Consider the following 26,593-nt stretch of genomic DNA (forward strand, 5'->3'; position numbering starts at 1 on the left):
GAAATTCCAGAAAATAGCCAAAACTTCTAAAAATCATAGAAAATCAACCATAGCTCCAAATGCAAAGATTTATATATGAAAAATCATCAGAAAAATTCAATCTATCCATATGTAATGGTTTCATGCATGCTAAAACAAGTTAAACTTGCTGTTTAAGCAGAATAAGATAATACACTAATAAGGCTATGTTTAATGAGCTAACATTTGAATCTTTGATTCAAATGAGTTCATCTCCTTCTGTTTTAGCTTGCATTAGGCCAAGACACTTTCATCTTGCCATGTCATAGCATGCATCATATTGTTGCATATTTCCATGTGTTGATTATGTTCGGTGTGTCTTTCGTGGTAGGTTCTGCCTTCGAGGATAACCCCGAGTATCCGTCTGAAGGGCAGTACCCTACTACCACTACAACAGGAAAGCAACCCATTGATCAGTCCGATACAAACCCATGTTCTCGCTTCTACTCTTGTTTACTGCATTAAGACAATGCGATTCAAACTGCTGTGTGCTACGGTAGTTGAACCCTTATCCTTTGCATGACCTGTCATTGCCATAGTAACTAGATGAAACCCACTAGCATGTGTAGGAGTTGATTGAGCCATGTATGTGATTCCTACCTTGCTATGCCTGCTAGAGTTGTGTCAGTCTGGTTCATCTGGGTGATGGGCTAGAGTGAAATGATTATGTCGGTAATGTGAGGGATGTGTTGAACATGTTTAGGTAAAGGTATCGATGACAGGCCATGTAGGAGTACATGGTGGGTTGCTTCATTGAGGCCGTCCATAAGAACTGAGATCTATATGTGTGATTTAAGATGCAGTTACTACCGTACATTGGGCCCAAAACCAATGGACCCTCTCGGCTTCTTAATCACCCTAGTACTCTGTCCAGGAGTTGCAAATAGTTTCTGGTGTTTGTAGGTTATGTGTTGGCGGCCGTGCGTAGCGCTAACCCTAGGGGTGGGCTATGTTGCGGTAGATACACCGTGGCACGGTGTACCGAGTCACCCGTTTGGTGTCTCGGGAACCCTGTTCACATCGTTCGGGGCCGTATGTGGAAACCTCGGCCGGACTCCCTGCGGATGGAACCTGGATAGGCGATAGACCTGGACTAGAGACTTGAGTGTTCGGGTAGGCCGTGGCCGACACCCTCGTTGGGCTTCTGCTTGAAGGTTGCCGAGTACATGTCGTGTAAACAGCGGTAAGTGGTGAAAGCGTGTATGAAGAAGTACGCCCCTGCAGGGTATAAACTATTCGAATAGCTGCGTCTGCGGTAAAGGACTACTTGGTTGCCTATACAGTTCATAGACAAGTTAATGGTTACTACTAAAAGACTCAAGATAAGTGTGAGTACCGAGGATGGCCCTCTCGTAGGATGACGAGGGAGGATCCCCGGTGGAGTATTGTGTTGGTGAGTAGTGGACTCGTGTGCGAAAACTATTTTACTAGTGGAGTTCCGTAGGATAGCCTAGCCAAGAGTCAAAGCTGGCTTGCTGCAATAACCCCACCACCTTCTTGAGAATGAGTATGTTTAGTAGGTTCTGTTGTAAGACTTGCTGAGTACCTTTGTACTCATGTTTGCTTAATTACTGTTTTCAGACGACAACACCGCCCCCTCCGATGGGTTCTACGTAGACCTTGATGTCGACGAGTGACTAGCCACCCAGGTGGTGATCCTGGCCATGGAGGGCCCTATGTAGATAGACAGGCTTCGAGAAGCCTTCTTTCTTTCTAGTGTCTATACTCAGACTAGTTGCTTCCGCTTGTGCTTGTATGATTGTATGACTTGAGTGTCGGGTCATGTGACCCCTACCTGTATGAACTTGTTATGTATGGCTCTCTGGAGCCTTTAAATAAAGTACTTGAGTTGTAGAGTTTTGTTGTGATGCCATGTTGTATGTACTCATATCGGGCATATTGTGTGTATGATTGAAATGCTTGGTATGAGTGGGATCCGACAATCTAGTTGTTTATCCTTGGCAGCCTTTCTTATGGGGAAATGTAGTCTAGTGTTCCTCGATCCATAGTAGTCCGCTACAGCCCGGTTCACCGGAGTCCTGCTAGCCCAGCACTACTGCTCAGGACACTTGACTGGCCGGCATGTGTTTCACTTCGTTCCTATGTCTGTCCCTTCGGGGAAATGTCACGTGGTGACATCCGGGGTCCTGCCTAGCCTGCTACAGCCCGGGTTCCCCGGAGTCCGGTTAGCCCAGTGCTACTGCCCGGATTCACTCGCTGATGACCGACATGCTCGATGTGATTCATGTATGCCTGTCTCCATAGGTCTGTGTCGCTTTGGGTTCACGACTAGCCATGTCGGCCCGGGTTCTCTGTCATATGGATGCTAGCGACACGATCATATACGTGAGCCAAAAGGCGCAAACGGTCCCGGGCCATGGTAAGGCGACACCCGTGGGGTACCGTGCGTGAGGCCGCAATGTGATATGAGGTGTTACCGGCTAGATCAATGCGACTTGGAATCGGGGTCCTGACAGCCCACTAACCCAAGGCCCGTTACGCGCTATCCGAATTAGGCCCAGTAGCGTCATCTGGGCCGTCCAATAAGATTCCAGCCCATTTTCACTTCTGGCCCATGTATAGCCCATGACGTCTTTCGTCCCATATGAGGCCCTTTGTAACTGTTGGCCCATTAGCGGCCCATGCTGAAACTGGCCCATAATGAACAGTGTATCACTTTACACCCATTAACGACCCGTGGTGAAACTGGCCCGTAATGAACAGTGTATCACTTTATACCCATTAACGGCCCGTTATTCCGTTGGGCCGTCTCCAGCCCATGTTATCTTTCGGCCTTCTCAGAGCCCGTTTATTCTTGGGCTCATTTCCAGCATTTGTTTACTTATGGCCCGTTACTGTCATTTTCTGCTTGTGGGCCAAATTCAGCCCGTGGTTACAGTCGGCCCGTTTGTGGTCCGTTAATACGTTGGGCCGTTTTCATAGCGTCATCAAATACGGCCTATTAATGATGGCCCGTTATGGTCGGCCCATGAACGGATGATTCCAACTCTAGCCCGTTTACGGCCAGAATGCGGTCTGTTTGGCCCATGTTTGGCCAATCGATCATACGGCCCGTATAAGGCCCATTGATGATACGGGCCGTAGAAGGCCCATTGATGATACGGCCCATAGAAGGCCCATTGTTTCTATGGCCCGTAGAAGGCCCACTTTTTCTATGGCCCGTAGAAGGCCCACTATTTCGACGGCCCGTAGAAGGCCCACTGTTTCTACGACCCGTAGAAGGCCCACTGTTTCTACGGCCTGTAGGAGGCCCAGTGTCACTACAGTAAATATTAGCCCATGGTTATTGTGGCCTAGTTTTAAAAAATAGGTTATTGCAGCCACTAGGAAACCGCAGAAAAAGAACTGCACTGACTACAAGCAAACAAATAAACAAGACAACAAGGAAATAAATAAGCAAGCAACTTACACTAGGCTATCATGGCTATTACACATATTACATCCACTGGGCATCAAAGTTCGCCACCAGTGCAAATATAGGGAGCACATCAGCATATAAACGCCGCAGCAAAACAAGTACATAATTGAAACCACTTCAGAAGAGCTCAAGAAATGATATCCTGGGTACCCATATTGCTGGCAAGATGCTTAGCAAGCTTATTAAGTTTCTCTTGTTTGGCGCTTAAGTCCTCCAGCGCTTGCTGTTGCACCAGAAAGTATGCATCTGAATTCTGCAGGGACTTCCTCAGTCCTTCGGCTTCCTGTCTCATAACATCTGATCGATGTCTTTCAACTTGAAGTTGAGACTCAAGAAGCCGAACTGATTCAGGCAATGAGTCTGAAGAGCTGGTGCCAGCAGTGGTAGCTAGTAACTCGAACACTGCATCAAGACAGGACTTTGGGGTTGTCTCAGTGTCTTCAATATAGTTTTTATCAGCTTTCTTGGAGACCAACAGGGATGTATCACTATCTTGAACCTTATTTGCATTACTTCCTTTACCATTGCATAACAGGGTACTCTTCTCCAATATTTTATCCGCGTTCTAAAAGAGAAACAAACAAACACATCTCAGGTTTACAGTGTAGTATATGAAACTCATTTTGGTAAACCAGTTCAGTAGTAAGGTGGACAGGATAACAGCATGAAACAAACATATATCTATGTAGTATGGTCACTGTATGGTCTATATCATTCTAGTTTATGTTGCCAAATCAAGATAGATACAGTTCGAATCATATCTATTTAAGACAAAGCAGCATAGACAGAATATAGGTGTGGGAAACTACACAGCAATAACAACACTTGTAATGTGCATGGCATGAGAACATAACTATTTATTCAATTGAAACTGAAATCAACATAGAGCAAGATACAATAGCAAACAACCAAACACGTTGAAGAAACAGGTTTAAAACATACCTGTTACGCCATTGGAGTTTCAATTGCATCCTTCAAATTTGAAATTAGTTGGTATCAGTAAATACAGTGATGCAAGAGCAAAGTAGTATGGACCATAGCTACGGAACCTGACCTGAGAACAATTCTTCTTCTGCTTTAAGCATTGACTTCGGGTTTGGAGTGGTGGTCCTCGTGATTTGGGCACTGCAGTTGCCTTACTAACTGCTCGTGTTTGGGTGCTCTGTGGTGGAGACGGTGCTGTGTCAACGGGAACTGGGTGTCTATCTGCTGGGGTTGGGGTTAGAAGGGGTGTAGCTGGTTCTCTGTCCAACTGGGTAGGGGTACAATCTGCGTGAGTGTGGGTTATGTGTGGTGGGGCTGGTTCTTGGGCAAGTACAACTGTGGTTCTATCTACATCAACAGGTAGCACGATCTTTTCTGAAGACTGTGTTTTTACTCCCACAGATACTGCCATCACTCCCTCCAATTGAAATGGCTAATAAACAAGAAAACTAATTGAATGTACAGACATTGTAAGATAGACAGGTGCAATGGATAGTAGGGAAGAAAACAGGGCATGAAATAATTCACATTTATGTTGTTTAAGCAAACAGAATAGCATGACATAATTTCACATATATGATGGCTAATTAAACAGGATAGCATGACACAATTTCACATGTATGATGGCTAACTAAACATGATAGAATGACATACTTCAAAATATGATGACTATGTAAACATGATGACATGATATAACTATACGATGTGTCTATTAAAGTGGTTGGCATGCCATAAATCACAAGCCGTCGATGGAAACATGATGGCATGATATAATTCACAGATAGAATGACATAATTTAAATATGATGACTATGTAAACAGGATGAGATGATATAACTATATTATGTCTTTAGAAAATGGGCTGGCATGCCATAATTCAGATACATGCTGTCTATGTAAACATCATGGCATGACATAATTCAAATATATGATTTATATACTAAGGAAGTGAGCAGAGGGCAATCGCATATATGATGTGTCAACTAAGGAGATGGCATTCAATATTGTGTATATGATGTAAAAACTAAGCATTGCAATACAACATATGCATTATATGAGTAATATAACCCTGCCAAGTTTGAGCATACACCTCAGGGGGATAATAGGACTGGTCACCTGCCTCTGAATCCTCCTCTGAAGAGCTATCTGTAACAAGCAAGATATCTGCTTCAGCAGGTAGCATTGTCTGCTCTGAAGACCTTGTTTCACTCCAGATTTCTCCATCACCAATTCAAATGGCTGATGCACAGGAAGAGCAGTTGAATATACAAACATTATCGACAAAAGCGATGAGAAATACAAAAAAGGACGGCATGATATAATTCACATATATGACGCTTGCCTAAACAGCACGACATTGCATAATTCACATACATAATGCCTTGCAACAAGATAACATTGCATAATTCACATATATAATGTCTTGCAACAAGATGGCATTGCATAATTCACATATATGGTAATTAGACACTAAACAGGTGGCATGCACACAAAGCATGTCTAAACTAAGCAAATGACATAGCCATGCAAGATACCATACGCACGATATGACCAACATAACCCTGCCAAGTTAGGGCATCCACCTCAGGGGGGGGGGGAATGACTGGTCATCTGTCTCTGAATCCTCCTCTGAGGAGCTATCGGTAACCAGCAAGACATGCACTTCGTCAGATAGCATTGTCTGCTTTGAAGATCTTGTTTCCACTCCAGATTTTTCCATGACCGTGCCAAATGGCTGATGCATAGGAAGAGTAATTGAATGTACTGAAATTGTTGACAAATTTAACATGTAATAAAAAATGATGGCATGATATAATTCACATATAAGATGACTGGCTAACCAGGGTGGCATTGCAAAATTCACATATATGATGCCTAGGCTAGACAAGATGTCATTGCATGATTCACATATACGATAAAGAAACTAAACAGATGGCATTGACACAAAGCATGTCTAAACTAAGCAGATGACATCTTTAATGTATACAGTAAGCAATGCAAGGCACCATATGCATGATATCACCAACATTATCATGCCAAGTTAGAGCGAAGACCTCATGGGGTAAATAGGAGTGGTCTTCTCCTTCTGAATCCCCCTCATAACAGTTATCTTCCTCTTGATTACGATCCGAAATGAGTGGAGGGAGGGGGGGGGCTGCCTTTGTGCCCACCATGGAACGACGTCTGCATGAAATTTTATTGCCACGAAAGGCTCATCTCTTTTGCTCTACATGATCAGTTCCATTGTGTACAATAACTGTCATGCATAGGAATACAACATAGTGAGATTATGTAAGGAGTGCATGCACAAATCCAAAGTGATGGTAGAAAACTGTGGATAGACCCAAAACCAATGATAGCAGGCAGATAATAGCTTTAGTTAAAAATACAGATAATGTCTCCTTTAATGTTTGTTTGCACCCAACATGAAACTCATAGTAGACACCAGAGATTAACCAAATAGTACTGATTGCTGCCCCAATATGTACCCCACAACCATTTAAAAACTCAAGTTTCAGCATTAGTTTGGACCTGACTCAGAGTCTAATAGGTGAACACGACGATAATGTAGCATGTCATCATATTAAGCGGCGCATAACGTAAGCAGACACAGAAGAGTGCGACCTCTCTTGCGGACCCATGTAGTCCTCAATGTCATCTGTTCAGTTGATGATGGTAATGCAGTTGCCGTGGCTGCCGGTGGCGGGGAAGAAGATCTGAGGCGGCGAAAGATAGTCTGGAGAGCAGATCCCTGCTATGGTGAACCCTTCCGTCGTTGGAGCAGATGAGCTGGGGTGGAACACAGCGCCGCAGGAGCAGGGCAAACCACACAAGGTTTTCTTTGGCACATATCTGTAACAGAAGTAATTGAGTAAGGGCTTATTTGAATTTGAGGATTCTAACAATGCAGGGATAGGAAATAGACAGGAATAGGATAGGAATGCACGTGCAAAACAGAGAATTTAAAAACACAAGATTTCTGCCAATCTGGGTGTTTGATTCACAACAATTGGAAGATGACAGGATGCAAAAAAGCATGGTGAGATTAAGTCAAACCACAAGAAAATGTATGGTTATAATGCTATTATGCTACTATCTCTTAGTCTTGTGCTTGATGAATAGGAATATGAAAAGGAGGAGAAGTGGAAATTAGAATTCCTACGGTTTTTCTTTCAAGGAGACACTAAAGGAACAAATCCTACAGTTTTCCTTTGCTCCATTCCTTTGCACCAAATTCATGAAAAGTAGTACCATAGGAAACTTTCCAATTCCGACGTTTTTCATTCACTTTTCCTTTAAAGCACTGGCGATTCTAGTAGGCAGGCTTGAGCAAGGAAAATCCTACACTAAGAAAATGTTTTGTGCTACTTCTATTACTTTGGACCCAGGCCACTGCCATACTAGCTCAACTCCCAGGCCCATCGACAAATGCACAGCTCAAACGCGCAGAGATAAATAATGATGGCGTTCAAGAGAGTCCATCACGGATAGCTAAGTTGCCTGGTACCTCACTACTTGTCATATAGTAGGATAAAATTGTTGGGGAATGTTGCAGAAAACAAAAATTTTCCTACGGTTTCACCAAGATCCATCTATGAGTTCATCTAGCAACGAGTGATCGGATTGCATCTACATACCTTTGTAGATCACGCGTGGAAGCGTTCAAAGAACGGGGATGAGGAAGTCGTACTCGACGTGATCCAAATCACCGGATATCCTAGCGCCGAACGGACGGCACCTCCGCGTTCAACACACGTACGGTCAGTGTGACGTCTCCTCCTTCTTGATCCAGCAAGGGGGAAGGAGAGGTTGAGGAAGATGGCTCCAGCAGCAGCACGACGGCATGGTGGTGGTGGAGTAGCAGTACTCGGGCAGGGCTTCGCCAAGCTTGTGATGGAGGAGGAGATGTGTTGGGGAGGGGAGGGGCTGCACCTTGGATGTCCCTTGCAGCCCTCCCCTCACCCCTCTATTTATAGGGGAAGGAGGAAGGGGGGCCGGCCCCCTCTAGATGAGATCTATAGGGGGGCGGCAGCCAAGGGGAGGGGGGCTTGCCCCCCAAGCAAGGGGGCGCCCCCCTTAGGGTTTCCCCCAACCCTAGGCGCATGGGCCCTAGGGGGAGTGGCGCCCCAGCCCACTTTGGGCTGGATCCCTTCCTCATACAGCCCATAAGGCCCTCCGAGAGAGGTGGCCCCTCCCGGTGGACCCCCGGAACCCCTCCGGTGGCCCCGGTACAATACCGATATGCCCCCGAACCTTTCCGGTGACCGTATGACAACTTCCCATATATAATTCTTTACCTCCGGATTATTCTGGAACTCCTCGTGACATCCAGGATCTCATCCGAGACTCCGAACAACTTTCGCATTACTGCATACTCATATCTATACAACCCTAGGGTCACCGAACCTTAAGTGTGTAGACCCTACGGGTTCGGGAGACAAGCAGACATGACCGATACGACTCTCTGGTCAATAACCAACAGCGGGATCTGGATACCCATGTTGGCTCCCACATGCTCCTCGATGATCTCATTGGATGAACCACGATGTCGAGGACCTAATCAATCCCGTACTCAATTCCCTTTGTCAATCGGTACGTTACTTGCCCGAGACTCGATCGTCGGTATCCCAATACCTTGTTCAGTCTCGTTACCGGCAAGTCACTTTACTCGTACCATAATGCATGATCCTGTGATCAACCACTTGATCACATTGAGCTCATTATGATGATGGATTACCGAGTGGGCCCAGAGATACCTCTCTGTCATACGGAGTGACAAATCCCAGTCTCGATTCATGCCAACCCAACAGACACTTTCGGAGATACCTGTAATGTACCTTTATAGTCACCCAGTTACGTTGTGATGTTTGGCACACCCAAGGCACTCCTACGGTATCCGGGAGTTGCACAATCTCATGGTCTAAGGAAATGATACTTGACATCCAGAAAAGCTACAGCAAACGAACTACACGATCTTTGTGCTATGCTTAGGTTTGGGTCTTGTCCATCACATCATTCTCCTAATGATGTGATCCCGTTATCAATGACATCCCCATGTCCATAGCCAGGAAACCATGACTATCTGTTGATCAACGAGCTAGTCAACTAGAGGCTCACTAGGGACACATTATGGTCTATGTATTCACACATGTATTACGATTTCCGGACAATACAATTATAGCATGAATAATAGACAATTATCATGAACAAGGAAATATAATAATCATTTTACTATTGCCTCTAGGGCATATTTCCAACAAAAATAATCGTATTTCCCGTTACTACGAGTACTCAGTGGACAATATATATAACATGTAGAGTAAAAAAAGAGATGCGACAAGTGTACAACCTCTTTGGCGAAGCCATGTCTATCTCAGCGTGATTGGGTTGGCCGCTGAGGATGCTTCGGCTGACTTGGCTGTCGGAGGAGGGGAAGAAGATCTTAGGCGTCTGGAGATGGAGCCCGAGGTACTGCTCCGCTGTGATGGAGGGTTTCATTGTTGGAGCAGCTCCGGTGAGTTGTACGACGCCGAGGCTGAAGCAGGACAAGAGAGACAACGAACAATGTTAACCTGAGTGGAATTCTAATAGCATCTCCAATACATGACGTAAAATACATAAACACAAAGTGCTAGATGTAAAATACATCAGCCGCTCATCTCTGAACTTAACTGTCGAAACTAAATTTAACTGTCGAAACCGAACTTAACTGTCGAAACTGAATTTTGCTGTCGAAACTGAATTTTGTTGTCGAAACTGAATTTTGCTGTCGAAACTGAACGCACTAGCAAGGTGAGGCTACACGTCGGTCGACTAACTTTTTCACCTCTGGTTAGTCGATTTTGCAGCCGTTGGATACGAAATCAAGGGCTTGCGGTTCATCTTCAACCTCCACCCCCCTGAGTCGGCCAAACAGCAGCCCCCCGCTGCCCGCGGCCGGTGTTGCGCCGCCCCGCCCGCCTCAAAAACACTCCCCACCGCCGGTCCGCCACCGCCCCGGCCATCCCTCTAGGCCCCCCCGTGCTGAGCTTTTTCTCCGGCGATCCCCATGCCACCGCCCCACCAACGCCCCGCCACCGCCGGCGACCACCGCCCCCATCCTGAACCCTAAGATAGATATTGGGATACCTCTCCGGCGAGCCCCCCTTCCCGCTGCGGCTAGTTCTTCCTTCACCCCGGCGGCATCGGAGTGAAGTGTAGCTAAATCGGAGCAGCATCGCAAGCAAGATCAAGAGCGAGAGCAGCAGCGCGAGCAAGAGCAATAGCAAGAGCAGACCAGGCAGGGGAACGAGAGCAAGAGCAGAGCAGCAGCGCGAGCAAGAGCTAAAGCAGCAGCAGGTCCTACTGATGTGGACGTCGCCGCCGAGGGAGAGACGCCGTGGAGGAAGTGGCCGGCGACGCCGCCCTGGATGGAGCCGCGCCGTGTCGGCTCGAGACCGAGTGCCGACAGCACCGTGAGATCGAATCAAGAAGAAAATGCGGCGATTAGTGTACAACCTCTTTGGTGGCGCCGATTAGGCCGTAGCTTCATCCGAGGAAACGGTGATGATGATGCTCTTCCGGTGGTGCAGGTGAAGACGGCGGTGTGGGAATGGAGGTGGCACGAAAGACGAGGGGAACGTCGGGGCAGCTCCTTGGAGGTGGAGGACGGTGTGGCTGAACCAGCGGGACGATGAGATCGACGACGGATCCTCATCCAGTACGGTGGATGAGGGACGTCAAGGTGTTGCTGTGGACGACGTCGTCGGGGAAGAGGATCCGGCTGGGAGGAGGACGGACCAGGGTGTGGGGTTTCGTCGCGGGTTTTCGCGGCCTTGGTGTACGAATGGGTGGGCGGATGGGATGGCAGTGGGGAACTATGGCTTAGAGATGTGCTTTTCCGAAATGTGGGGTAAGTTACGAAAGTACCCCCACCGATTTGAGGCGGTTCTTTCGGTTCAGGGGTACCATGGGTATTTCGTGTGTCGGGATTTCGCAGGAGGTGGGAGTTTTCGCGCGCGTTGTAATTTCGGAATAGCAAGGCGCGGGTTGAGATGGAGGGAGTTGTCGGAGCACAATGAGACAAAGATATATCTTAAATATTTCACACTAACAAGGCGCGGGTTGAAGAGGCGGGAGTTTCCCAACACGATAGACAGAGACGCTAGCTTGAATTTTTGGCATAACAAGGCGCGACTTGAAAATTCGGATGAACAAGCTTAACGTGTACCCAAAAAAAGACAATTTGCACCTCAACACGCACAACACACACAAACACCATTTAGACTAGAGTAAGGTACACGTGCATTGCACGCATGAGATTTGGCAACCAAATTATGAATAAATACCACATTATAGCATGCAAGATTTGAGTCATATATGCATGATGTAGATGTTCATTTAATTCTTATAGTTCATTATGACACCCCAAAATTTTGACCTTGTTTTAATAAATTAAAATTTTGCCAGGAAATTAAAACTTTTATTTTTTGGGCTCCCTTTTTATTTTTGAACCTTTTTCTCCCTTGTTATTATGGAGTTTTTTTCCCCAAAATGAAAACTTTGTAAAATATGTTATTGGACTTGTTTAACCTCTCAAGAAAAACTCTTCTTTTATTAGTAGAACTAATTACATAATTAATTTGCCTGATCTTTATTTTCTTGAAAATTGGTTTTCAAGGTTACATGGCCATATTTGAACTACAACCATTTGATAAATTCACTTAAAGTTCCAACCAAAATTTGGAGAGGTCATGGGATGTTTTTAAATCACTTCTATGCAAAAATATCTTTTATTCATGTAATATTTTGAGCTCTGCATCAATTTTTCTTCTCTGGTCCAGAGTGCAATTTTGCACTACAACCCATTTAAATATTTCTTTCTGGCCTCGACAAAAATTATGGGATGTTGGTATTAGCATATGATTCAACTTTATGCAAAAACCCAGTGATGTTATTTGAAAAATTTGAGTGAATCAACCTCATTTTCATTCTGGTCCAGCCTTGTGATTTCTACTACAACCCTATTTATTTTTGCTCCAGTGACCTTGTGCCTTCTCCTACTTGTAGTCAACCCTACAAGACCCCTAAGTCCAGGAGAATGCACCCATTTGAATATTTTTGGTTCATGAAATAATGCCATTTATCTCCTGTCCAGAATTGTAGTTTTGCAAAACTTGCACTAACAAGTTTGTGCTTTTCACAAAAACCTCACCACCCTCTTATTCATCTAAAGAGACCCCACTCTGGAAGTTTTGGCCACTCCAAGAAATGCCTAGGTGCCTGTGGCATTTTGTCAAACACCTAGAGTGCATGAACAGCTTTGACATGAATTTTGTCTTTGCACTGTGAACTTGCACCTCTGATCAAACTAACCTGTCCACTAAGCCTCTAGATGACTTTAACCTAGGTTTGTTAAACCCCAGCCTCACCCGAGACCTCTAGCATGCCCTGGCATTTTGTCGAGCACGTTCCGTGCGTGCTCTGGGCGTGGGCAGAGCACGCTTTTTGCACGTGCCGCGCCCGAGCCGCCGCGTCGCGCCCCTGAGTTTGGCCCGCTCTGCAGAGCCGCACCACGCGCTCCCCTTCTCACGCAACGCGCCAAGAGCCCCTCGCCACGGCTCCGGCAAGCCAGGAGCTAGCCGCCACGGCCGCCCGACAGCCCCTCCTCATGTCAGTGCCGCCCGAGCCTCTCCCGCTCGCCACCTGCCCCCTGGAACAGCGCGAGCTCATCCACAAGCGTGTCCACTAGCGCTCGTCGCCGCCACGACGCCCTAGCTACAGAATGGCGGTTGCCGGCGACCTTATCCGCGGCCACCGTCGGAACCGACCCCGATCGCCTATTTAAGGAGCCCCGAGCTCGTCTCCGCACGCAGGCAGTCCCAAGCCATCTCCCTAGGACCCCCATTGGCAGCCAATCGACCCGGGGAGGTCTCCTTCCCCATCTCCGGCAACCACGGCCGCCGCCACTGCCTCGTTCATTCCGGCACCACCAGGGCCTCCCCCTTTCTGTTCTCTTCACCAAGAACTTCCTCTTCCTCCCGTGAACCATTCCCCCTGCTCGATTTTGATCGGGACTCACCGCGGGAGAAAAATCACTTTGCCCGACGGCCACCGTCCGCCGCGAAGCTCGCCGCCGGCAGCTCCATCCACCCCCGAGACCGTAATGACTACCGGAGTGACCGTCTCGATCCCCTGAGCCCGCGGGTGACCTCCGTTTCCCGAACGATGCCGCCGTTCGCCGGCGAGCATCGCCGGAGTCCCGCCTCCTCTCGGGGCAGAGGAAGAGGAGGGAGGTCGACTAGTCAAACCTGACCAGTGGGTCCCCCGGGCCCACTGTCAGTGACTCACGCGCCGCCCACGCTGGATAAGTGGAGGCGTAAAGGCTCAAGTATGTTTTCTCTGCCCGAAAGCGTAATCTCGTTTGAACCATTTTCTTTTTCTGATTTTATTCAAAACAGATTTTGACCAAATCTTTGACTGGCTATAACTTTTTAATTATAACTCCAAATGAGTTGATTCTTTTTCCTACCTTCCTCAAATTTTGTTTAGTTTATTTTAAGATTTATTTCAAAAAATTTCAGACAACTTTTTGGCACTGTTTTTGAAACTACATATTGATTCAAAAATATTTTGAATAGGATTTTTGGAGAGAGGAGAAAGCTTTCAAAAGTTTTGGAGTGCACCCTGCCTTTCCACACCATGAAGGCAAGCATTCTGAACCCCGGAATAATATTTTTGGTGTGTTAGTTGACACGTTTATAACACCACCTTATATCGGAGAACTTGTTATTTCATGTGATATGATCATTTACATGAATGCATATTAGTGATTTCCTTGCTGTTGGAAATGAATATACTTGTGATGGTAATCATCCTCATGTGCCTTGCATGCATGTCGGAAAGAAATCCAGGAAAGCCTCTGCCTTGGGTAGGCGTGAGCTTATCGCCGGTCTCCGTCGGGACGGTTATGTCCGATATGGCATGGTAAGGTATATTGAGTGGTGATTTTGTTGGTTGAAATATATTTGTTATACATGTCATGCAGGGAATTTATAAACCTCCTGAGTCGACCATAGATCGAATCTTGTTCCAGTAACCCCCATACTTGTTTTGTACTACCACTTGTCCCTGCCGCAGGTAGGGTACGGTTCAGTAAGTCGTCAACCCCTTTCAAGCACACACCGTACAGAGAGGCCATGGTGGAAGATACCGGTTGTAGCCAGTAGGCAGGCCACCTGGTCCGGGGGCATGGGTGTTTCCGGTTGGGACCGAGAGGGGAGGCCACCCCTTAGAGCGCGCGATATAAATTTGATCCCATGCTACGCGAGGTTGTAGCCTCCCCACTTAGAGTTTTGCTTAACAAGTGTCGTGGGTGATTCCAGACACCGATGAGTTAAGCTGGTGTGTGCAAGTTAGGCGTATTTTCAACTAAAAGGCCGTAGACGGAATTAGTCCCGATGGACTAAAGGAATCCGTTACTCGTGGGTAAAGAGTACACCCTCTGCAGAGATTAAACCTATTCGAATAGCCGTGTCCATGGTTAAGGATTACAGTCTGGGATGGGTCAAGTGTTGGTCTTAGTGTCGGTCTTCGGAGGAGAAATTGTTAAACCAGAACTTGGACTGTGACTTCTGACTTGTGAAGATTTTGATTATTATTATTATGGACTAAACCTTTATATCATTGAGTATCCCTGGGACGGTTCTACCTCCTGGATATTCATTATGATTATTTATTTTATAAGCCCTTTATGTGGTGTCGCTGAGACGCCCGACTGTGGCATTGCTTGATATTTATTTATTTATTTTATAAGCCCTTTATGTGGTGTCGCTGAGATGCCCGACTGTGGCATTGCTTGTTATTTGTTTATTTTATAAGCCCTTTATGTGGTGTCGCTGAGACGCCTGACTGTGGTATTGCATGTTATTTATTTACTTTATAAGACCTTTACGTGGTGTCGCTGAGACGCCCGACTGTGGCATCGCTTGTTATTTATTTACTTTATAAGCCCTTTATGTGGTGTCGCACAGACGCCCGACCGCGGCATTTTATTCCCACTCCATTATTGCTTATTCATGTTGCATATAAACAACTGCTTGCGTGCTTAAAAGATGTTTTATTTATGACTGACGATGTGATCATAGAATATTTCAGTGCATGATTATCAATTATATTATCCCAGTGTTCATAATGTTTGCAAGTACATTCAAAGTACTCACTGGCTTGTCCCTGGCTATTGTCTTGGCCAGATTTCTGCATGGAGAGGAGCGTTGCGGTGACAGCCCCGGAAACTAACAAACGGTGATAGCAGCCTCGCGAAGATAGGAGTTGACCTGGTCAGCTGTTCCTGTGGGAAATGGAGTCCCATAGACACTAATGACTCACAAACCGCTTCCGCCATCGACCACTAGAAACCAATTTTTGTACTCACAGGCCCGAATGGTCTTGTACTACATGTTTTGTATTTTTGCTTGGAACTTCTGTATCAAGTTGGTGCCTCATCAGCTAACAGTAATCCTGGGGCTGGTGAGCACAACGGCCATTTTCTAGAAATTTATACCCGGAAAATCAGTCGTGACAGACTTGGTATCAGAGCCAGGCTGACCATTGGCTAATCCTATCTTAGCCGGGTCTATAAACTTAGGCAAACCAACCCACCAAACCATAACCAAACCCCAGCCAAGCTTCTCGTGCAAGATAGCCACACAGTGACCCAACACCTTTTGGCAGTCGGTGCCCAACCTATCAACCTAACCTGTCCCTCATGCGCCAGTGATCGAATCCTGAATAGTCTGTTCGCAAGCGTGCGAAGGAAGACTCCGTCCCCTTTTCTATAAAAGGGCACGCTAGCCTCAACCCAACACTGCACAACCTCTACCCAAACTGAGCCACAATGCCTGGCCCCGTCGTGCACAATGAGACCACAGCAACCAACCTTGGAGGCTTTGTGACCATACTCGCAAACCTCACCCGTCGTGCCTATGCGTTAGAAGAGCCCGCGGAATATGTTGTGTACCAAGGGCCCATGAGCGGTGAGAGCCGTCAATTCTGGGCCACTGTACACATCTACGGTAGGGGTCTAGAGCCCGAGCGCCCCTACAGGTTCACCGGAAGGACAACTTCCTTTGAGCCTCAAGCCATCCAACTAGCTGCTCGAGAGGCTATAGTTCATCTCCGGCACTTGTCTCCCAGAGTTAACTGTCGCTCATTCCACTACTACCCCAGGCGTGAAGGGTATGGTAGGCCACCCCAAGTTGCCAACGGAGATCACGAGACAGATCCTGCATTGTTGCATCTAGTGCGCTATGTAGGTGCACTAGAAGAACTGTTCGATCAAATCACCATTGATCTAATCGCAGCTCGTGGAGAGCTGGTTCGTCGAGCCCCGGTGAGAGAAGAGAACGAGCCCAACACCGACAACCCAGTCGTGCTGTTTGGACACCCGATCGAGTCCCTGAGATCTGCCCCAGCCATCGGCCAAGGTACTCTGATGACCCCAGAAGTGCTTTGTCACCTCTTGGGAGCACACTCCAACGGGGTTGTGGCCAACAATCCCCGAGATGGTCATCATCGCTACCCCGAGCCTGCAGCCCCTCAACCCACTCCAGCTAATTCCGACGGTGAGACCCGTGGAGAAGCCTCAACATCCACAAGGCACGCCCGCTTGGATGTAAACGAGGTAGACTAAGTCACTCGAGTAGTGTCGAGTCTCAGTGTAGTCCCTGCTTTGTAATCGTGTGGCGTTGTATATAAATGCTGCCTATTGTCGTGCCTCTAGTAGCTTTGCATGGATATGCCAGACATAGTTACCAAAAACCTCCCCGACAACCCCCACAGTAACACGTCACTTTAGTGAAATGTGTGTATCTGTGGCTTGACCTCGACCCTTGGAGCAGAGCTGAAAATTTCATTACCATTCACCACGGTAAAAATGACCCAGCTCTGGTGCTATAAAAAGGCCACCGCGTGACCTTGCCAAGCACCCCTCATCTTGTGCACCATCCTCACAACCATTTCTTGCCATGCCGAGCCCTAGTATTTATCTAAGAACTCCAAATGCAACCCCGGGTAGTTTTGTCAAAATATTGTGGGATTTTACCTGCAGTACCATGGGCGCTACCCAGCCACCCCAGTACGAGCTGTTCAAATCGAGAATCACCCTGTCCACCTCGAGATATTGGGCAGCAGTACACATCCCTCCTGTAAACTCAAACCAAGATCCAACGAAGGTCTCCTTCGTGGGGAAATCTATGCCAACCCCACATATGGCCATAGAAGCTGTTGCATACGAAGCGCTTGCTCGCCTTCGATTCGCGGTACCCTATACCAGCGAACGAGGGTATTATTACTTTCCGAGCCGTGCAGCACCCGGAGAAGTAACATCTTTTCCCGGTGGACGATTTGAGAGAGACCCAGTACTGGCCAACCTTGTCCAGTATGTCATCGCTCAATAGCGTTTAACCCAACGCGTGATGGGTTACCTCCAGAGCCTCGCGGATTTAAATCCTCAGATCGCCATCGGCAGAACTCTGAGGCCCGACCAAGAGAGACGCATACATCGACTGTTCAATCCACTTTCCCCGATAGAAGAGGAGTGTATCCCAGTACCACAGACGTTTTCTAGGGACCCCGTCCAGTTACCGTTTCCATTTTAGACGTTGCTGCGGTGTTCATTATTGCAACTTTTATTTATGTGTGTGACTTATGCGTGATACCCTGAGTTTGTACGACGAGTCAATTATTTGGCTTCTACTAATGTGTGTAGTTTTTGTTGTGGTTTATGCTCCTTTAAATTAACTATTTTTCCCTCGCAAAATCCTGGAGTGAGATTTCTTTTCCCTGAGTTACTACATCTGCACCTTCTCACGACATGGATTAATTAATTTCACACAGCACCACGGCAGCAGACTCACAACCATAATCATTCGAACACATACACTGTTTGCAAAACTTTGCAACGGTGTTACATCCGGCTAATCACCCCCTAACAACAGTTAGCACCCGGCACACCCCATCTACTCCTTGTGATCACCACCACCACGGAGAGCCAACACCCGAGCAGCAGCGTCGCGACGATCGTCGAGGATCATCGCGCACAGGAGCACGGAGAGCCCCAGCAGTGTCGCCAGCCCTCCGCATATCAGGATCGCAAACCAATCCGGCATCACCTCCGCCATTAGAGCCTCGTCTCGAGCTTCTGGAAACAGAAATGGGGGAAGAAGAAGGAGGAGAAACCAGGCCAAGTGTGAGGAAGAAGAGAGGAACACCTCGGCCGTTTTATAGCTCGAGCTCGGTGTACGGTGGGCGAGGTCCACCAGCGCCGCTCGTCGCCCGATCACCGGTGTTCGGAGGCGAATCCGCGAGCAGTGCTGACAGCACGCTGGCCCGCGAGGTGAGTGCACGCTGCCCCAGCAGCTAGCACGCCGCGCACTACCGCAGTACGGCCTAGATGCCCTACGCGCTAGACATCGCCGATGGAGAAAGCGTGGGAAAGCGCGCGGGAGAGAGGAAGAAGAAGAGCCAGAGGAAGAAGAAGAGGCTGACAGTGGGCCCCGGATCCACCTATCAGCCAGAGGGAGCACTGTGCTCTCGGGTACGACCAGCGTATTATAAGATTTAGAATTTATTCTAAATTTACTGCGTCCGACGTAGAAATCTCTCATTTTTCCCCAAAGCCGTGGAGTTTTCCACGCAGCGCCAGTGTCCCACACTGTATTTTTGCACCACTTATTGCCCTCTCACTCTAGCCACTATTGTTTTAAAGCGTATTTTTTTTAAACAGCTCTTAGCAAATCTCGTGGACAAGATTTTTCTTAAGGGGGGAAGTGTTATGACACCCCAAAATTTTGACCTTGTTTTAATAAATTAAAATTTTGCCAGGAAATTAAAACTTTTATTTTCTGGGCTCCCTTTTTATTTTTGAACCTTTTTCTCCCTTGTTATTATGGAGTTTTTTTCCCCAAAATGAAAACTTTGCAAAATATGTTATTGGACTTGTTTAACCTCTCAAGAAAAACTCTTCTTTTATTAGTAGAACTAATTACATAATTAATTGGCCTGATCTTTATTTTCTTGAAAATTGGTTTTCAAGGTTACATGGCCATATTTGAACTACAACCATTTGATAAATTCGCTTAAAGTTCCAACCAAAATTTGGAGAGGTCATGGGATGTTTTTAAATCACTTCTATGCAAAAATATCTTTTATTCATGTAATATTTTGAGCTCTGCATCAATTTTTCTTCTCTGGTCCAGAGTGCAATTTTGCACTACAACCCATTTAAATATTTCTTTCTGGCCTCCACCAAAATTATGGGATGTTGGTATTAGCATATGATTCAACTTTATGCAAAAACCAAGTGATGTTATTTGAAAAATTTGAGTGAATCAACCTCATTTTCATTCTGCTCCAGCCTTGTGATTTCTACTACAACCCTATTTATTTTTGCTCCAGTGACCTTGTGCCTTCTCCTACTTGTAGTCAACCCTACAAGACCCCTAAGTCCAGGAGAATGCACCCATTTGAATATTTTTGGTTCATGAAATAATGCCATTTATCTCCTGTCCAGAATTGTAGTTTTGCAAAACTTGCACTAACAAGTTTGTGCTTTTCACAAACTAACCTCACCACCCTCTTATTCATCTAAAGAGACCCCACTCTGGAAGTTTTGGCCACTCCAAGAAATGCCTAGGTGCCTGTGGCATTTTGTCAAACACCTAGAGTGCATGAACTGCTTTGACATGAATTTTGTCTTTGCACTGTGAACTTGCACCTCTGATCAAACTAACCTGTCCACTAAGCCTCTAGATGACTTTAACCTAGGTTTGTTAAACCCCAACCTCACCCGAGACCTCTAGCATGCCCTGGCATTTTGTTGAGCACGTGCCGTGCATGCTCTGGGCGTGAGCAGAGCACGCGTTTTGCACGTGCCGCGCCCGAGCCGCCGCGTCGCGCCCCTGAGTTTGGCCCGCTCTACAGAGCCACGCCACGCGCTCCCCTTCTCACCGCAACGCGCCAAGAGCCCCTCGCCACGGCTCCGGCAAGCCAGGAGCTAGCCGCCACGGCCGCCCGACAGCCCCTGCTCATGTCGGCGCCGCCCGAGCCTCTCCCGCTCGCCACCTGCCACCTGGAACAGCGCGAGCTCATCCACAAGCGTGTCCACTAGTGCTCGTCGCCGCCACGACACCCTAGCTACAGAATGGCGGTCGCCGGCGACCTTATCCGCGGCCGCCGTCGGAACTGACCCCGATCGCCTATTTAAGGAGCCCCGAGCTCGTCTCCGCACGCAGGCAGTCCCAAGCCATCTCCCTAGGACCCCCATTGGCAGCCAATCGACCCGGGGAGGTCTCCTTCCCCATCTCCGGCAACCACGTCCGCCGCCACTGCCTCGTTCATTCCGGCACCACCAGGGCCTCCCCCTTTCTGTTCTCTTCACCAAGAACTTCCTCTTCCTCCCGTGAACCATTCCCCCTACTCGATTTTGATCGGGACTCACCGCGGGAGAAAAATCACTTTGCCCGACGGCCACCGTCCGCCGCGAAGCTCGCCGCCGGCAGCTCCATCCACCCCCGAGACCGTAACGACTACCGAAGTGACCGTCTCGATCCCCTGAGCCCGCGGTTGACCTCCGTTTCCCGAACGATGCCGTCGTTCGCCGGCGAGCATCGCCGGAGTCCCGCCTCCTCTCGGGCAGAGGAAGAGGAGGGAGGTCGACTAGTCAAACCTGACCAGTGGGTCCCCCGGGCCCACTGTCAGTGACTCACGCGCCGCCCACGCTGTATAAGTGGAGGCGTAAAGGCTCAAGTACGTTTTCTCTGCCCGAAAGCGTAATCTCGTTTGAACCGTTTTCTTTTTCTGATTTTATTCAAAACAGATTTTGACCAAATCTTTGACTGGCTATAACTTTTTAATTATAACTCCAAATGAGTTGATTCTTTTTCCTACCTTCCTCAAATTTTGTCTAGTTTATTTTAAGATTTATTTCAAAAAGTTTCAGACAACTTTTTGGCACTGTTTTTGAAACTACATATTGATTCAAAAATATTTTGAATAGGATTTTTGGAGAGAGGAGAAAGCTTTCAAAAGTTTTGGAGTGCACCCTGCCTTTCCACACCATGAAGGCAAGCATTCTGAACCCCGGAATAATATTTTTGGTGTGTTAGTTGACACGTTTATAACACCACCTTATATCGGAGAACTTGTTATTTCATGTGATATGATCATTTGCATGAATGCATATTAGTGATTTCCTTGCTGTTGGAAATGAATATACTTGTGATGGTAATCATCCTCATGTGCCTTGCATGCATGCCGGAAAGAAATCTGGGAAAGCCTCTGCCTTGGGTAGGCGTGAGCTTATCGCCGGTCTCCGTCGGGACGGTTATGTCCGGTATGGCATGGTAAGGTATATTGAGTGGTGATTTTGTTGGTTGAAATATATTTGTTATACATGTTATGCAGGGAATTTATAAACCTCCTGAGTCGACCGTAGATCGAGTCTTGTTCCAGTAACCCCCATACTTGTTTTGTATTACCACTTGTCCCTGCCGCAGGTAGGGTACGGTTCAGTAAGTCGTCAACCCCTTTCAAGCACACACCGTATAGAGAGGCCATGGTGGAAGATACCGGTTGTAGCTGGTAGGCAGGCCACCTGGTCCGGGGGCATGGGTGTTTCCGGTTGGGACCGAGAGGGGAGGCCACCCCTTAGAGCACGTGATATAAATTTGATCCCATGCTACGCGAGGTTGTAGCCTCCCCACTTAGAGTTTTGCTTAACAAGTGTCGTGGGTGATTCCAGACACCGATGAGTTAAGCTGGTGTGTGCAAGTTAGGCGTATTTTCAACTAAAAGGCCGTAGACGGAATTAGTCCCGATGGACTAAAGGAATCCGTTACTCGTGGGTAAAGAGTACACCCTCTGCAGAGATTAAACCTATTTGAATAGCCGTGTCCATGGTTAAGGATTACAGTCTGGGATGGGTCAAGTGTTGGTCTTAGTGTCGGTCTTCGGAGGAGAAATTGTTAAACCAGAACTTGGACTGTGACTTCTGACTTGTGAAGATTTTGATTATTATTATTATGGACTAACCCTTTATATCATTGAGTATCCCTGGGACGGTTCTACCTCCTGGATATTCATTGTGATTATTTATTTTATAAGCCCTTTATGTGGTGTCGCTGAGACGCCCGACTGTGGCATTGCTTGTTATTTATTTATTTTTATAAGCCCTTTATGTGGTGTCGCTGAGACGCCCGACTGTGGCATTGCTTGTTATTTGTTTATTTTATAAGCCCTTTATGTGGTGTCGCTGAGACGCCCGACTGTGGTATTGCATGTTATTTATTTACTTTATAAGCCCTTTAAATGGTGTCACTAAGACGCCCGACTGTGTCATGGCTTGTTATTTATTTACTTTATAAGCCCTTTATGTGGTGTCGCACAGACGCCCGACCGCGGCATTTTATTCCCACTCCATTATTGCTTATTCATGTTGCATATAAACAACTGCTTGCGTGCTTAAAAGATGTTTTATTTATGACTGACGATGTGATCATAGAATATTTCAGTGCATGATTATCAATTATATTATCCCAGTGTTCATAATGTTTGCGAGTACATTCAAAGTACTCACTGGCTTGTGCCTGGCTATTGTCTTGGCCAGATTTCTGCATGGAGAGGAGCGTTGCGGTGACAGCCCCTGAAACTAAGCAAACGGTGATAGCAGCCTCACGAAGATAGGAGTTGACCTGGTCAGCTGTTCCTGTGGGAAATGGAGTCCCATAGACACTGATGACTCACAAACCGCTTCCGCCATCGACCACTAGAAACCAATTTTTGTACTCACAGGCCCGAATGGTCTTGTACTACATGTTTTGTATTTTTGCTTGGAACTTCTGTATCAAGTTGGTGCCTCATCAGCTAACAGTAATCCTGGGGCTGGTGAGCACAACGGCCATTTTCTGGAAATTTATACCCGGAAAATCGGTCGTGACATTCATTTCATTCAAAATCATCTAGTTTTTATAAGAAAGCTAATATATTTTAATATTCATGGAATTGTGCATCGTAAGACATAAAGTAAAAACAAATAATGGGAAAGCATGTAGAAAAACATTTGGGCAATTCTGATACGGAAGATTCTAGAACAAATAAGAAGTGCTTGTGTTTTGATGTTTGTGCATTATGCTTAAGTTCAACCATGGAGTCTTCTAGATTATACATGTGGCGAAATCTGGTGGAATCTAGATGATATCCAACAGCCAGTAGTCCTCAAATTTGCCATCTTTGGACCATCGGATTCGCCTCATCCAACGACCATCTTTCAAAGTTAAAGTTACCCGCACACAATATAAAAAATATATATAATATATATAGGGGTATAGATATAGATATGTGATGCAAAAGCCGCCCATCATCTCCAATTAGAATAGTGTGTCCATGCACGGATGCGATGTGGCCAAATGATGTCTGCCATCGGTATCTCAAATTCAAATCAGTCTGACCTTGTTCAATGTGTATACATTACAACATGCTCATTTCCAAACCACACTGCGCAGATCTCCGTTATATTCATGCATGCATGGGTTTCAAACATTAGGATCTCTTATTCAAATATTTGAATTCAACTTTACATTGATTGTGACCTCACCTATTCAGCTATTCTTTTACACGCACACAGCAGTCTTCTCTTTATAATTGTACCACTAACCTTCTCTCGTGCATGCATCCACACACTACCAGTCGGCATTATCCATCGCACGCATGCAATCTTTTTCTTCAGGCCGGTCTCCCATGAAGGCACACACAAACACACATCCCCCTCTCCATCATATCAGGCATTCTTTATCTCTCACGCGTGCATGCGCAACAATCGATGTTCCTGTATGGATGTGTGTATATAGCTAGGTCTTCCATAGTTTTCCACACAAACCGATCAATCGATATATCCAGTGAGGTCTCACCCTCTTCCCCACGTCCACATCGATCAATCTATACCTCTCTATATAGGATTAACATATATAGCTAATACACCCACATTAATTATGTATCCAACGTCCCCCTCTCATCATCCATGCCTTCCGCTTCATCTCTCAGACGTGTGCACAATGGCGAAGACAGGGAGCAGTAAGGGCCCTGACCCCCTCCCCCCTAACATCACTATATATCAAGGCTAATATGAATGTGATCATTAGACAATTGCTGCTAAAAATGGTTTAAGCTCATGAATTGACCCTCCTCGTAAAGGATTAGCAATGCTTGGCCCCCTAGCTCATTTATTTTTCATGGCTCCACCACTGCGCGCATCAGCGCACGTGTTCGCCCTCTCTCTCTAAATATCGATCTCGCACTTGTGCATTCCTTCATAGTCTCCCTCCACTCGGCCCCTCACACCATCTTCTAGCCCCCACCGGATTTTGCCACATGTACAATATAGCAGACTCCATGGTTGAACTTAAGCATAATGCACAAACCTCAAAACAACAGTGGTTCTCTTTTGTTCTAAAATCTTCCGTATCATAACTGCCCAAACTTTTTTCTAGTTGAATTGCCATTATTTGTTTTTACTTTATGCTTTACAATGCACAATTCCATGAATCATAAAATAGATTAAGGGCTTCTTTGATTCAAAGGATTCTCAAAGGAATTTTGGAGGATTCTAATCATTAGGAATTTTTCCTATCTTGGTTGTTTGATTCGTAGGATTGTAAACCATAGGAATTTTTCCATATGATTTATTTGCACTAGATTTCATAGGAAAGATCCCATCCACTCAAACCTCTTTGAAAGAATTCTGCGTTTTTTTGATGCACAATCAAACACTCGTACAATCCTGTAGGATTCAAGACGACATTCCACTATAATCACATGTTTTTCCTATTCCCGTGTTCTTAGCTTTTTTATAAAAACTAATTGATTTTGAATGAGATGAACTATAAGAATTAAACGAAGGGCTACATCAGGCATATATGACTCAGAGCTTACATGCTATAGTGTGGTATTTATTCATAATTTGGTTGCAAAATCTAATGTGTGCAATGCACGTGTACCTTACTAGTACTTCGAGTATATGCAAAACACATAAATTAGAATACCAATGGCACGCTACACAGTCTCTCTCTTACAGTTCATGAAGCCATGTGGCACATGTGTAGGCGTTGTCGCGACCTCCTTGCGTGGATTGATCACAGTGACGTGCTGCTGGTTCCAGAAGAATGTACTCGTCCTCCCTGAGCCATACTGGCGGTACATGCACGAAGCGAAGATGTGCACGCACGGCATGCACACACTCATTCCTCGCACGCACATGCGGGTACACGGGCGGACGCAATTTTGTACCAAGATGCACCCCATGTGATAATTTGACGCGTGTAAAGTCGTTCACTTCATTGATGGTCAATTAATACAGCGTATGCAAATTGAGTGGACGTGAGGGCGGAAGAAAGACATTATTACTCCACTGCGCGCATGCGAGTAGTTAAATCGTGGGTTTCTAGTAGTACTTCCATTGGTCTCCTTCGTATTTTGTGCCAATTTTTAACAGTAACATAATATTTACGCATTTGAGCAGTGTAGTACTTGAAATTTATGTTCTGCTAAACTCATCGGGAGCCATTTCGGGCCTCGAAACCAAAACCATCAATTAATCTTTACCTTGTTCCCATCACATTCGAAAGTCTGCTCACACCTACTAGTAGTACGTATCAAACCTGAAAGTGTTCCCACTATGCAGGTATTAGTACTAGTTCTAGTACTTAGGTTATAAAAAGGGGAACTAGCTAACCGAAAATCACTCTACCTTTCCTCCTCATAAGTGCTTCTTCTTCATCCGTTGTTGCCATGGCCGGTGAGCAGAGCTCTAGGTCGAGAACTACTCGTAACAAGGGAGCGGCAACCAAGGCTGCGGAAAAAAAAGAGAGGGCTCGCCGCCACGCAGAGACCTCGAAAGATCTCTCATGGGCAGGCGATGGCTCCCAGGAGCGCCCTAGCCGCGGAGGCGAACATGCCGAGCCGGCGGAGCTGGAGTCGTTATCCCTCGACGGCATGCCCGATCAGCTCAATAAGCAAAAGGAGTTCATCCAAGGCTTGATGGAGTTGCTGAAGGAGAGCCTCGATGACATGCCCGCTGAGCTCAATCAGCAGGGGGAGTTGACCGCCGGCTTGGTGATGCTGC

Source organism: Triticum dicoccoides, chromosome 7A (assembly GCF_002162155.2).
Source record: "Triticum dicoccoides isolate Atlit2015 ecotype Zavitan chromosome 7A, WEW_v2.0, whole genome shotgun sequence".
Taxonomy (NCBI): domain Eukaryota; kingdom Viridiplantae; phylum Streptophyta; class Magnoliopsida; order Poales; family Poaceae; genus Triticum; species Triticum dicoccoides.